Source organism: Emydura macquarii, unplaced genomic scaffold (genome assembly GCF_026122565.2).
Source record: "Emydura macquarii macquarii isolate MOO-44397 ecotype Brisbane River unplaced genomic scaffold, CSIRO-AGI_Emac_v2 contig_320, whole genome shotgun sequence".
NCBI classification, from domain to species: domain Eukaryota; kingdom Metazoa; phylum Chordata; order Testudines; family Chelidae; genus Emydura; species Emydura macquarii.
Window position 1 is genome coordinate 8234611 of NW_027130457.1, and position 15116 is coordinate 8249726.

General features: G+C 39.0%; 1 long non-coding RNA gene across 1 annotated transcript in view; it reads left to right on the top strand.

Annotated features, from left to right (window-relative positions):
* Positions 1-13121, top strand: part of LOC137167241 (uncharacterized) — a 28897-nt gene extending 15776 nt beyond the window's left edge. Inside the window, exons 2-3 of the long non-coding RNA XR_010924067.1 lie at positions 11598-11734; positions 12985-13121. This is a non-coding gene — a long non-coding RNA (uncharacterized lncRNA). The remainder of the gene's footprint in view (positions 1-11597; positions 11735-12984) is intronic.
* Positions 13122-15116: the final 1995 nt, after the last annotated feature.

Consider the following 15116-nt stretch of genomic DNA (forward strand, 5'->3'; position numbering starts at 1 on the left):
GATCATAATGGTCCCTCCTGATCTTAAAGTCTGAGTCTATGAGGTAATACTTGCACACTTCTCTGTGTTTCTGGGAAAGACCGGGTCCCAAAGAGTTTCTAGCAAAATTACAATCCCAGCAGCTGTGTGCTTGCAGAAAGGCTACTAGTAAAGCTTTCTAATGTGGATGTGGTTTTAGATGAAATGTAACTGAGTCATAGCAGAATTTTGTCTCTTAAAAACTAAGGTGGGAGCAAAGCTAGAAATTAAAAAATAAACAAAAACCCATAAAAGATGTGGAAGGAAGAGGATTATGGAGAGCTATCATTCAGCTGAACAAAGAGGAACAACTGTTGAGCATCTCAAATCATCCCTTATTAAAGAGTTGGTGAAAGTGAAATAGCAAGGTCTAAGCCCAAAGGTCAGTCAGAAGCACTTCTAAATTCTCTTGAGGTATTAATGGCCCTGCTGTAGTGGTTGTAACACCAATGCTGTTACAACCTACCAGGCCCATAATTGGGGCAAGGAATACCTCAAATTATTTTATTGTCTAATAAGAGAAGGAAGAATAAAAAGTTAATGTTCCTGTGATGCTGATTAGCTTGAAGTACTGATGGTAGCAGATTTTGCAGAAACGCTGCTCTCATGATAAGATAGACAGCAGCAGTGGATTCCCTTGTTCCTGCCATTTTTGCTGGATGATAGGGAAGGGCAGAATGTGAGCTCATTCACACTCTGTTGCATTTGGAGATGCTAGCACTAGCCATAGCTCTTCATGGAGTGGTGGTTCTGATTCCTAGCCCCATTGTGACTAGCCCTGGGACAGTGGTACAAGGAAGGAAAGCTCTTCAATACACTACTCTTTTGTCCTCCTCTTCTCTCGTAACCACACGCGACTAGCCACTAATGATTGCAAGGTCTGTGAAGTCTACCATCATCCTTTCTAATGCTCCCATTGACCATAGTGTGTTCTGTTGATTTAGCACTTGCACCTTTTGTGTTCAGCTGTGTTGTTTAACTGGCTAGAGAGTGACTTCTCAATCGCTGACTTCAAACCCAGAAACAAAGGTTAGTAAGTTATACTGAGGTGACTCTGGAAACAGTACACCAAGCGTTTTTGGTTTTGTACTTTAAATTACTGGGTTTGGTAAGGAAATGTCATTTCTGTTGCCCATGAAAACTAGTGCAATAAACAAAAGTCAGTGTCCTGCTCACTTGATGATGCAGAATCTAATTTCTGTCCTTGATTTTCAGTACGTTATGGTGTAAAGAGGGAAGAACAATCTAACCAAAACTCCAAGGAATAGCTGGTAGGTAGAATAGAGCATCCATTTCAAATTAGAAGTGGCTCAAGTTAAGTGATAACATTAATTCTGAGATCCCTGGGATGAAAGGTGCTTCTAAAGACAACTGGGGGGGGGGGGGGGAGATGTTCTTAACTGGAAAAGCTTTCCAGTTAGAGATTGCTCTAGGTTTTTGGGTAAGAGAAACCTTATTACTTCAAATTGGATTTAGCTTGATAAAATCGCAGTCTAATTCCTAAATTTTATCTTTAATTTCTTTATGTAACCAATTCTGAATTTTTATTCCTATACCATTTCTAAAACACTTAAAATCTATCTTTCTGTAGGTAAAACACTAAAATAAGTTTATTATTTAAGCCAGTGTGTTTTTGATGGAAATCTGGGGGATCTACTCAGGTTACAAAGGCTGGTGCATATTTGTACTCTTTGATGCTATGACAAACTAATTAATGAGCTTACTGTGATCAAGGGGGCTTTGAGCAGTGTAAGATTTCTGGGGTGCAAGGCTGGCGTTGAGGAAATTTGTGTATGTCTTCCTATATACAGTTCTAGAGAGATTGTGAGAGCTGTCATGTAACTTTGGGTATGCCTTCAGATGCTAATGGCTGCATGAGAGCAAAGCCTGAAGGGGATGCTTGTCACTAGCAGAGAAGTATGAGAGAGACCCTGACATAGAGAGTTAAGGGAGCACAGCAATGCCACCATCAAAGCCAGATTTGAGGTATTTATATTTGAAGGCATTATATTCTAGTACTGGAGAAAAAGCTCACATTTTGTTAAAGCAAATATAAAAGAAAAATAAAGCTTTTAAGCAGCACCTTGGATGCATTGCTGTCACAGAGGGGATCCAAGATGGCCATGTACAAGTTGTTTGCAGCCATTTCTGTAGCGTTTAAAAGCTTCTTTTTTTTTCTTTTCATGCAGTTTTAGGAGCATGGGTACTGTTTAGTGCTGTAACGTACAAATATGTAGTAATATTTTAAAGCATTAACTAGAGTTGGCATGGGGTGATGTAATCTGAAAATGAACTATTAAGCCCTTTGGTAAAGAAAAAACTGGAGAGACAATGTTTTGCTGCTTTTCTTGGTGTGTGTGTGTGTGTGTGAGAGAGAGAGAGAGAGTACCTTTTCTACTTACCAGTCTGCCTACCCTTACAGTAGCTCCAATTGGCGCTGTAGTTAACAAGCTACACGAGAGAGATTGTTAGCTGGAGGTGATGGTGATTGGGTGATTTACTGTAGCTGTGGCTGCAGACTTACTAAGATGTTAAAATTGACAGTCTGAATAGAGTTTAACTGACAGGCAAGCTGGGGATGGAAATAATGATCAAGTCAGGCAAACTCAATTCGAACTGCCAAGTGTCTAGCCCAATTATAGTATGAAATTCATGTTACAGACAACCAAGTGTGGTACAGTTTAGTCTGGAATTTCTTTTTATTGGAGAAGACTTAACACTTACTTTGTCCCTTTAATCTATTATGTGTCTATATTGAAGTTACAGCAGGAGTAAACTTGGCTAAAAGGTCAAATGCTACTTGTATTACTGACTTTTTTTTTTTTTTTTTTAAATAACTAACCAAACCCCTCCATCCACTCATATATTGAGGATCAGGGTGAGTTTTATAAACTGATATTGATTTATGATCAACTTTTTTGTAAACTCTGTTCCATCCCCTCCAAGACCCTGTGGGGGTTAGAGGTAACACTCTATTTACACATATAGAATAGCTGATTGCAGAACACTTGAAAAACCTTTACAATGCCATCTAGAGTGGAGCTTGATCAGTAAGTCTGCAAGCTGAGATGAATGTTCTATGCTTGCTATGAAAGGTTCTATGTAGATCTAATTAATTTTTCAAAGTGAACTCTCATTTGGGAAAAAGTACATATTAGCACATAGTATTAATGTAAATGGCAGTTTTACAGTAGGTGATACAGTAGTTGATACAGTATCATCTGCCTTCAAGCTAAAGTAATACTTTATGAAGTGCCAAGGTTTTGATTTTTTTTTTTTTTTACTTTGACTACAGTTGTCAAAATGACATGGATATGTCAGTAATTTCTTTGTTCAAGAGACAATATTTATTTTATTCCTGCAAAGTGATGAGAGCTCAGGTGGGGGTGACATTCTAACAGATGGCTTAATTTTCAGAGGGTAATCTGCTTTGATTTCCTTTCTGACATCTATAGTATATCTCCCAAGGTTCTACAGTCACTATCATTAACTATTGTACCTTGACTGATAAAGGTAGCTAGTTATTTCAATTAGTGGAAGTATTTAATACAATTCTCTTAAATGCCTGGTAAGTCTGAGGAACTGTTAGTGCAGAAATCTAAAAAAGGAAGACTGAAATGTAATATAAAATTTACTTTAATTACTAGACCTAATGATAAAGACTACATCACTATCTTAAACAGAGCTGGGGGGGAAATTGTTTTCCTGTCCCACCCTGGGACAAAAGCAAGACTTTTCAAAGCTTTTTGCTGAAAAATGAGAGAAACAGACCCACTGTTTCAGGAACCATGGGGTTAACTAAGCCTGGGGCTAGTTGACTTTGTCTTCCAGCAGATTACTGAGCCCAGCTGGGCTCTGGCAGAATCACCTGATTGGTCGGCCTGCCTGATTTACTATAGGTAACTTGGATTCTGGATGTAATAAGCTGCATACTATAGATAACGTGCATTCTGGATGTAATAAAACATTCCATCTTGGGCAATCAGAAGATATGAGATTATATCAAAGAACACTAAAATTGGTCAACTCTAGAAACTCATTCCAGAGTGGAGACAACGACTGCCATACATTCCCAAAGTATGTGTACCAGACCTCTGAGAATCATAATAGAATGGCATTTCCCTAATGCTGTTTTTTTCTGAAATTGGAATGGCATTCAAAAGGCCATTAAAGAATGAGGGCATATTTTTTGGTACTAGTGTTGGTTTAGTACAGGGATGTTCATATCCTATATGCATATTGAAATTTGTCAGATTGAATATTTTGTTAAAAGGGAAAACTAAAATGGGAGATGTAGCTCTAAAATACACTATAGGGAACGCTATTCATGGGGGCTCTTCTTTGGCAGACAAGTAGTGCCACTCTGGAGAGACAGAATGACTAATCAGGGTGTTGCACAATTGTGCCATTCATTCTGACTTGGAAACTCTTTCCCTTCATTAACTAAGCTAGAAAGTAAAGTCCAATCCAAAGATGATTCAAAGAAAGCTCTAGGTATAAATGAGATTTCTGTTCATGGAAGTTTAGGAGCACCCAAGAGAAGTGACATGATTAAAGCTTTTTTAGCAATGAAGTTGCATTCAACTTCCTAAGCATTTCTTTGCCTGTATACTTATCTGTCATTCACTGTGAACACATCTATACTCATGAATGATTTATAACTGGATAACTCGACTATACAGAGCTCTGGACCTCTAACTGCATATCCATTAAGTTGTTCGTTTGAAAGAAAAATGTAAGCCCAACCGCTAAAAGAGAGATTTTTTTCAAATGAAAACTAAATGTATTGACTTTATGAATGAATTACATAAAGAAGTATGGACATGTATTTGAGGATAACTTCTCAAGACTTCTGTTGAGGTGAACATATTTAAGTATTTTTAATGTAATCCTTCTGTTGGGTTTCTTTTTAAATAAATACAACTTTTGAGTGAAGCTTTCCCCAAAATAATAAAAAAACAAACAAACAAAAAAAACATACTCACATTTTTGGCCGAGGGAAACCAAAATTGAGACACTCAACTCACCTCTAATAAATATTTTTCTTCCTGTTTTGCAAGCAGATCATGGTATCCTGGAATACAATCAATTTTTGGGGGGGAAAACAAATTAGATGCTGCCTGCTGCATTCATATACCCCCTCCTCTCCCATGTCTGATCACCCAAAACCCTGGCTGCCAGTAGAAGCTACCTATCTGCCACATCCAAAAGTTCAATCCCACTTCAATTTCAAATAGGTTCAGAGCTTCCCCCTCAGCTCTGAGTTTTATCTGGAAGCTGACAAACTCATTCAGTCTGCTACTGCCCAGTCAATTCTTCTTGGACCTCTGGCAGCTTCCATTTTGTATTCTGATGCTGCTCCTGAAGGTGAGGTTGGCTCTCTCTGTTTTAGTGATTGTTACTCCATTAGGCTGGGTCAGGTCTGATGCAGCTAGCCCCAGTTGGGATTTCTTGATGAAGTACAACATCTTCATAGAGTTTAAGGCTAGAAGCAACTATTAGGTTATCTAGTTTGATCTCCCGTGTATCACAGTTCCTTAACTTTCACCCAGATACTTCTGTATTGTGCCCAAAATCTTGTTTGGCTAAGGCACGTCCTTCAGAAAGGCATTTGATCTCAAGACATCAGGTCACTCTGCCACTAGCTTTGGTAGGTGGTTCTAATTGTTAATCACTATCACTGTTAAAAATTTGTACCTGATTTCTAATTTGAATTTGTCTGGCTTAATCTTCCAGTAATTGGTTCTTGTTCTGCCTTTCTCTGCTAGATTAAAAAGTCCTTTAGTCCCTAGTATTTTCTCCATGTGAAGGTACTTAGACATTGTAAATCAAGTAATTCTTTTTTTTGATAAAGCTAAACAGTCTGAGCTTTTTAAACCTCTCATTATAAGGCATCTTCTCCAGCCCTCAAATAATTTTTGTGGATCTTTTCTGTACTCTCTCCCAGTCTTCAACCTTCTTTTTAAAATGGGGACACCAGATCTGTACACAGCATTTCAGTATCTGTCCCACCTGTGCTGTAAACAAAGGAAAAAATCAGCTCCCTACTCCTCTTCATGCCTTTATTTCTGTAGCCAAGGATGGCATTAGACCTTTTTGCCACCGCATGGGGCATGGAGGAACAGTCAGGAAGGTGCAACAGTGCCTGGGCCAGCCCCCATGGGGCACAGGAATGGAGCATCTCCCAACCCTGCTCTGCCCCGAGCTCTGCTCCAGCCCTGCCCTCAAGGCACAGGCCCTGGCTGAGCCTTGGCCACTGGTCTCGGCGCCTGGCCCCCACTGTGGCCTCAGCTGCTGGGGCCTATGATAGCCTCGCTCCCAACTTCAGCCCCTGTCCACTGAGGCCCCACTCCCAGCCTCAGTCCCCATCCTCGACAGTGGCCCCGCTTCCAACCCAGGCTCAGCTGGGGAGGGCAGGTGGGGCAGCACGGATGGAGCAAGAGGGGGCCGGGGATAAAAAGTTTGGAGACCACTGCACTAGCAGCTTGTGTTCAGTTATTTGTCCACTATAACCTAAATGTTTTTCAGAGTTGCTGTTTTCTGGAGAGTCCCTCTTTCTGTAGATTTGGCTTACATTCCTTGTTCCTAGATGTATAACTTTGCTTTTGGCTGTATTAAAACACATTTTGTTTGAATGGTTCCAGGTTATCTACAGCCAATTGATCAGATTGTGCTGTATGACTGCCCTGTCTTCAGCATTATTTACCATTCCATAAATCTTTGTGTCATCCATAAACCTTATCAGCAGTGATTTCTATATTTACTTCCAGATCATTGGAAATACTGAATAGCTTTGGGCCTGGTACCAATCCTCACAAAGCCCTATGCAGACACCCCAATTCAATGATTTCCTACTGACAACTAATTTTTTATATCTGCCAGTTAGTCAGTTCTTAATCCATTTAATGTGTACTTTAGTACTGAATAGTGCAGTTTTTTAATTGGAATGTCATGCAGTAGTAAGTCAAAAGCCTTATAAAAGCCTAAGTATATTACATCTATGCAGTTACCTTCACCAACCAAACTTATAATCTCATCAGAGAGTGAAATCAATTTTCTACAAGACCTATTTTCCATAAAATCATCTAGGCTGGCATTAATTGTATTCCTATCCTTTTCTCTTCATTAATTGAATCCCATATCAGCCTTTACATGATTTAACCTGAGATTAGTGTCAGGCTAATTGTCCTAATAGTTACCCAGGTCATCCCGCTTGCCCTTTTTTGAATATTGGCACAACATTAGCATTCTCCCAGTCTTCTGAAGTTTCCCTAGTATTCCAAGGTTTATTAAAAATGGACATCTGCAGGCCAGAGATCTCATCAGCTAGTTCTTTTAGGACCCCTGGGTGTAAGTTTTATCTGGGCCTGCTGATTTTAAATTTTTTTAATTCTTAGCAGATGTTGTTTAACATGCTCCCTCTATTGATAGACTGGAAAATATTTCATCATCCTCATGTGAAACAAACACATGGTCTTGGGATCCTCTTTCCCCAAAACTAAAAGGACACTGCAAAAAGAATCTGTTTTCTCCCTTCCATCTAGGCCCTGACTATCCAGCTTGCCAGCACTTACTTCCGGATCAATGTGGCTTTGTCACACCCATGAATTCTGACACTTGTGCTCCCTTTCACATATCTGCAGTTACATAGCACAGTTAACACATTACATGAGTGTGGCACAAGGGAAAACTCTGATTGATATATCTCTGGACAGTCTATGGACCTCTTTCAAGTAAATGAGAAATACACCAGGCAACTGGTAAGAAGCACCATAGTTCTTCCCTTTGACTCTTACAGGGAACTACAGAGCAGCATCCTCAAATTAGGCTGGCAGAAAGTGGAAACAAATTCTAAATTCTCCCTTTTCACCCACTGAGGGAGTCAAAGAGCTTCTGTTCCCCCAGCCAGCCTTAGGCTGGTCTTTTATTTTATTATGCTAATTTAAACAACCTTTTTTAAAATAAAACTTACTGGCATTGTCTACTGGAAGGCATGAGACACTTTCAAAGTTGTTGCAAATTGAACTTTCTGTTACTAATTTACCAAGTGTATTTTTAGATACTATTCTAGACAAATATTAAGTATTTTAATATCTCTGAAAATATGCATGGCTGAACCTAACTGAAAGAAATATGGGTTTAAATTACAAGGAAAAGAAGGTTTATGGACTAGAAGATGATTTTAATCTCTGGTACTAATTTTAGCTAAATTTGTACCATGGCTTGCAACATATTTCCCACCTACTCTTTCCAGCTCCTTTAAAATCATTTAAACCACACTCTGCATTCTGCTTTACCTATGAAAAGTTGGTAAAAATGCACTTGAATCCATGGGTTTTCAACTGATGTGTTAAGTGTTCCTCTGTGCTTTAGAATATTTTAGGATGCAGACCAAAAGAATACAGATATCTTTTGGTTTGAGTTTCAGTGAGTTTGATTAATATTCAATTTTCAACATGTGTTGCAGTAATGTGCAGCCGTCAGATCCCCATGTTCATTATGTTGCTTTGGTGCACTGATAGGTGGATAATGCTTTTCAAAGAGCTGAATCTGTAACATAGTTATATTATTCACACCATTGCTTTTAATGAGCTGGCTCTGAGCCAGTGGCATCCATGTAAATTTATTCTAGCTTCTTGGTGTACCACAAGTTTGCAACCACATAATTGTTTGTATAATAAGCTATGATGTGAAGTACATTGGATGTGAAAATCCTAACGTATGAGCTAAGTATGACCAATTTGCTTTAGATAAAACTATAGTTCAACACCTCATACCTACAGGTGAACGATCACACACTCCAAATCTTAGATACTTGGAAAGAATTTGAAATTGACTGAAAAGCTTCCAGTACAGAGGAGAGAGGCTGGCAATACAAAGCTAATATATTCTGTCTTTAGTATAGCAGCAGTTTGTCAACAGCTGTCACAAAAATACAGATTTAGTTTTATTGTTTGCATGCTGCTCAGTCCAGATGAATAATTTATAACAAGGTAAAAGAAACAGGAGGGATTTTAGAATGTTTAACTTGACAGCCATTTTAAAACTACTACCTGCTTTCACCACCCCACCATTTCCAGCAATTTAATACCCCAGACCGTATGCAATTCAAGCCTGTTTATAGGCCCAAGTTATTATTTGATTATGTATGAGGATATTTTGCATACTTTTACCTCTGCTACATACCTTATATTATCATGCATACATTCTTTATAATGTATTCCAAGTGTTTCTTAGACAATCCAAGGGTTATTTCCTTTCACCAAGATACAAAATAACTATCTGTGGCAACATCCCCTGTTTATAGGTTGCAAAGCCTTGGAGAATATGCCAATGGAGCAATATAAAACATTCACCTAGCTTTTACAGCCAGTTGAGATGACATCCTGCTCATTTCTGAATTCACTCAAGTATAGTGTTAACTTTTAAAGTGGAAAGCAATTTCAAGAGAAATTGGCACTAATATTTCTAAAAGCTGTGCTGATTCCAAGGGTTGTGTGTGTAGATGGAGCAGTGAGTTAATAACTGAGCTGTCATTTCTTGTAGAACTGGTGGAGTTCTGATATGTATCAATAATACTGTTCAAACTATTAATAGAGCCATTGTGTTTCTCTAAAAGCCAATATATTTTAAAACTAATTCCTTTGTTCTTATGTATGTTTCCCATTGTTTATCACACACACACATACACAAATTCATATTTGCAGGGTGACATGGAGGAGCACAGATACTCATCAAGTGGCAGACTATAGTTAGGCCTCATGTAAGTGCATAGAGGGGAGAAAAGGTGTAAGAAGCCTTACCAAACAGGTGTGTGGCCTACGCAAAGTTTCCTCATAATTCCAGCTGGTGGACATGGGAGAGGAGACAGCTGCATGTGTTGCCCTGATCCCGGCACAATGTGTCATTTGCACCATAGGTGGACAGACTACAGAATGGTGGCATCCTGTGCAGTCCCTGAACACCAGGCTGCTGGAAGAGGGTTTCCCTGCCAGGGAAAGTCTCAAAATGTCACCATGTGTTGGTGTAACCTTCACTGCCATTACTCAGACCAGTGCCTACACGTCACATTTTGGCCTGCCTGGTCTATAGGTGGGCCTACATAAAGGGGGAAATAGTGCCCTCCCTCTTTAGAACCATTGCCTACCTGTCCATGCCTGCTATGTGCAAGTGGCACAAAGCAGGAGACTTCTTGTGCCTTCCTTCTTCCTTGAAGTATCGATGCAGAGCCTAGGCACAATGCTTCTCTGAGGAAGGGGTGGCCTCTGTGATAGTACCATTTTGTATGGGTCTTGGCATTTGGTGCATTTCATGAGGAGTATAAAGCAAATATGACCAACCATTTCAGGCAGCTTTACTGTCCGTCAATTTTTTAGTATATCAAAATTAGGGCAGGTCAAATTTTCCATGTTTTTGGCTGAAAATTGGATTTTTGGCTAAATAAAAATGTGCATAAAAAGCTTGTATTCTGAGAAGAATTTAGTTTTTCTTGTTGTCACAGTGCTTCCTTTCTTTCCAACATTTCCAGATTGAAATTTTAGCATCCCCATTCTTTTCTATAGGCCAGCCTTACCACCCAAACGACATCTCCGCTGGTGCACCAAGTCTAAGGACTCCCATAATGCACTGCCTCCCATCTCTAAGAATGGGGTGGGGGGAGGGTGGAATCGTGGTGTGTCATGAGAGATGCAGTCTGTCTGATCAGGGTACCAGGCCTATACAAGAAACTGGGGGCATGAGGCACACAAACTACAACTCCCATGAGTTACCATGGCAACATTTCCAAATGGAAAATATTTTACTGTTCATCCAAAATTATAGGCTTGGTGACACTGTATAAACCATTTTTTGACCAATTCTAATAAAAAGGTTAATTAAATATCACTATAGGCTACTTAAATTATTGTTTTTCTGTAATTATGGTCCATCTAAAAGTACTGTCCTGATATGCTCAAAAGCTTTGCCTATTTTGCTATAAATAGTTTGTCATTCATACACTAGGAAGTGCCATAATGCCTAGATGAACAGTACTGTACTGTTCTTTACCTGAATTTCTGATTTAACTGGGCTCATCTTTGGTTGGTTTGTTACTGATCTGACACACTTGCATTTTGAACTGTCACTTCTTTCTCTCATTCTTTCATAACTCATGCTGTTAGTTGTTTATATGCTGGAATAAATATCTATATTCATAGATACACAGACTATATCCTTAATTTAGTCCTATCAAGAAGTCACTTCATGGTTAAGGACTGTTACATGAGCTGGAACTCAAGATTACAAAACTACCACACAGAGCACACCAGAAACCAGGACAAAGACAGATAAAATGAAAAAAGCCTGTGCAGGAACTGAAACTAACTCTTTTCTCTACAGGAAAGGATGCACCTTTTAAGCTAGCACTGCCTTGTACTACTAGGGAAAGGGAGAATTCTTTGAAACAATGTTTCAACGTATGGCATACTAAATATCCTTGAAATGAAGCTGTTTGAATAAATCTTCAATTTAACCATTTGTGTTGATTAGGGAACATTAAGACATTGCTGGACACTTTTTCTTCACATGCCATATGTTTGCAGGCTTTTTATCTTCGTGTCTCTGAATATCAAAAGAAGCCATGTGAAGTTAGCCCCAGGCTGAAGTCATGAGGTACAAGCACAGACTGTAGAAGCATTCAGCTCTTCCATCTTTGATCCACCAGTGCACATCTATTGTGGTATGATAAAGACATTTTTGTCCTAGGGTAGCAGAACAATGCCAATTTACCAAGTCCTGAACTTCCCTCCCTCCTATCCCTATGAAGAGACTTGTCACTTTTCCCAGAGAGCTGAAGTATTGTCTGTTACAAGATGAAGTGAGGCTTCAGGTGCTTACTATGCTTATCTGAAAGTTAGCCATTCATTAACTTGTCCACCAAATATGGGAGTTACAAAAAAGCTGTACTTAAAAGCCTGGATAATCTTAGCTCAGATACTGGTTGGGTGACAGTGATTTTTGACTCCCAGGCAGAAAATAAATAGGTGATGGTGGTGGAGAAAAGGAGACGAGTGTGGGGGAAGGAGGGAAATGAGGTGCCCACAGCCCCTGGAATGGGGAAGGAGGATGGGCAGGGGAGACAGAGCCCCTACCAGGAGAGGGGATAGGGGTGATGCAGGGAGTTCCTGAAGTGAAGGGAAATGGAAGTATGTCACAGAGTGTTTGTGGTGAGGAATGCCAGGGGAATGAACTGAGGCTATAGAACCAATGAATGTGCAACCATCTAGTAGTATCACAAGGAAGTGAGAGATGGTAGAAAACTATTATCCTCCATGCCACTGCCAGTTCAATATTATTCCAATAACAGAAACTTCTAGTACTCAGTTCAGACTAGACAGGGCCTACAGTCAGCTTCTAAATGTATGTCTACAGCTTTGCTTACAGTCATTTCCATAATGTTTCATACCAACATATCAGATACGTAGGCCTTAATATTGTTATCTTTGTGCATGGGGATCATGGATGAACAAGTGTGGGTATAAATGTAGTTGTTCCTTGAAATGTGGCTATAAATGTCTCAAACGGTCTCTCACAATTTTCCTTGGATTCAAGAACTGCCTTGTAGTATTAGTTCCCAAAAATTACCTTGTGTCTCGCATTGAGATTGTCCTTCATGAAATTTTAGGAAAAACCCTTCATTGATTAGTCTAAGGTTATGCATGCAACTGCTTAATTTTGCTGGTTTCTAAAAGTGAGCTCTTTGTTAGAGGGGTGTGAGTGGATGGGGGAAGAAGGATGAGAAAACATGGATGATCTAAATTGAAAGTGGATAAAACACAAGAACAATCAATTAGATTGACTCTCACAATAGGAAATGTACAGTATCCTTTAGCAGAGGGCCTACTGTGATCAACATTTGGCAAATTTTACTGATGTGTGTAATATTTAATTCTACTCTAATTTCATTTCAAGTCATCTCACATTTCATAGTTTCTAATAGAATTTCTGAATTGCAACAAAATGCACAAGCCTACGATATCCGATGTACTGCAGCCAGCTTTCCACCTGGGTTAATATGGAACTGTGTGAGTTTGGAGAGAGTTGAGGACATTAAAAAAAAAAGTTGGATAAAGTACTGCGGTAAGTAGTTGAGCATTACAATCTGCCTCTGCTGCAGGACGTCGTGATTGCAAAATGCCATCTCGTAACTGCAAAATGAAAGGGACCAATATTGTCACCTGTGGTGAACTCGGATGGTCTGAATGGAAAATGGTTGTCTTAAGATGCAGGAGATTGTCTCCTGTTTACATGGCAATATCAGAAGCAATGTAAAATCTGTAACAGGAGGCCCAATAGCTGTTGAAACAATCATCATTTTAACAAGTTGTCGATTTCAAGGATGCTTAATATCATACTGCACAATCCTATACTTCAACAAATCAGCTTAAAAGATGTTCATTGTCTGATTATGTTTTTCTGCTGCCTAGTAAGACAGAGTGCACACCAAAATCCAGTGAATGGGGACTAGTTTGAGCATAACGAACCACAACCTTTATTAACAATCTTGAATCACTTTTTATTACATTGTTTTAAATAAGATCTGAATAGAATCTCTTATATGCAAAAATAAATAAATAAATAAATAAAATAAAAAATAAAAAGTGCTTTATGGTGTCTTGTCCAGAGAGTATTTGAGGGAAATGTCAAAGAACCTCCCCAAAAACTAAATGTGGGCGGTCCTGAAAATGTGAGTACTTTTATTAGAATCCCCTAACTACTTCTACCATTAACAGTAAGGAAACTTTCCTCATTTTTGACAATAGCAGCAAATTTTGAGTGGTAGATAACTTTCTGCCCTCCCCTTAGAGCAAGACTCTTTGGGATTGAAACTCCACTCACTTCTGTTGATGTAAATCAGGAGTAACTTCCCTGAAAACAATGCCATTTCATTGGCATTAATTGTCACAGGAAGTCTCATGTCGAGAAAGGCATATCTGAACAGCTGAGAAAGCATGACTAGTAGGCCAGATCCAGCCACAGCTAGGGAAAGAATCAAGGGCCAAAGCTGAGGAGTCTAAATAAACCCTATTGCCCCTGACCTCAAGACTTCACTTCAGTTTTATTGATGGGTAAATATTTGAACATTTTTATTTACACTAAACCAGTTTTCCCACCACTAATTCCAACAATGTAAAGAAGATCTGGGGATGTTTAGAAATTCATATCTAGTTTTGATGTGGTGATACATAATGATATGTAAAAGGGGAATTTTAAAAATATTTTTTTGCTCTGCAGTTTTCAATACAAGACATCTCCCTTTGTTCTCCAGAGACAAGTGTGCTAATGGTAAGGTGTCATCTGTTAGTGTGCTCTGACTTTTGTTTTCATTTCTGAAGGGAATGCTACATAAATAACAACCCTCCTTGATAGTACATGTTTCTGTCAGCATGGATACAGTTGTGAACTGAGTGATCAAATTAAGCAATTCTGTTTGATCAAATTAGACAAAAAAAAAAAAAAAATCATCCTTTGTGGGGGTTAGGGGACAACAGACTATTTAGTGCAATAACAGTAGTCTTGTGACTTTACTCTTTTTTTTTTTTTTCTTTTAATTCTCTTAGTCATTCTCTCCCACGTGCATGTTTTCTCTCTCTCTCTCTCTCTCTCTCTCTCTCTCTCTCTCTCACACACACACACACACACACACACACACACACACACACACTCTCTCGCTCTCTCTCTCTCTCTCTCTCTCTCTCTCTCTTCTTGTGGGGAAGTTTATTTTATTCTGGTGTCCCTTTTTCCCGGGAGACAGAAATACATGAATCTAGGTGTTGTCCTGTACCATAATAAGCTATTTTGCTGCTACTGAAACTACTCGTCCTTCCCTGCATTTCATCCATACTGTAAAATTAAAAAAAGCCAAACTCTTTGCTTCTGAATCCCTAAATTCCAGAATGCATAGTCCAATAATAAGAAAACATAACTAAAATAACATTTTCCATTTCAGATGTTAAGATCTCGCAACTTAAATGGACATGGAGGTACAAAAGAAAGATGAGAAGCTGTATTTCCATTAAAAATTTAAGTTGCTGCTTGAAACCTAAACACAATTATTTCTC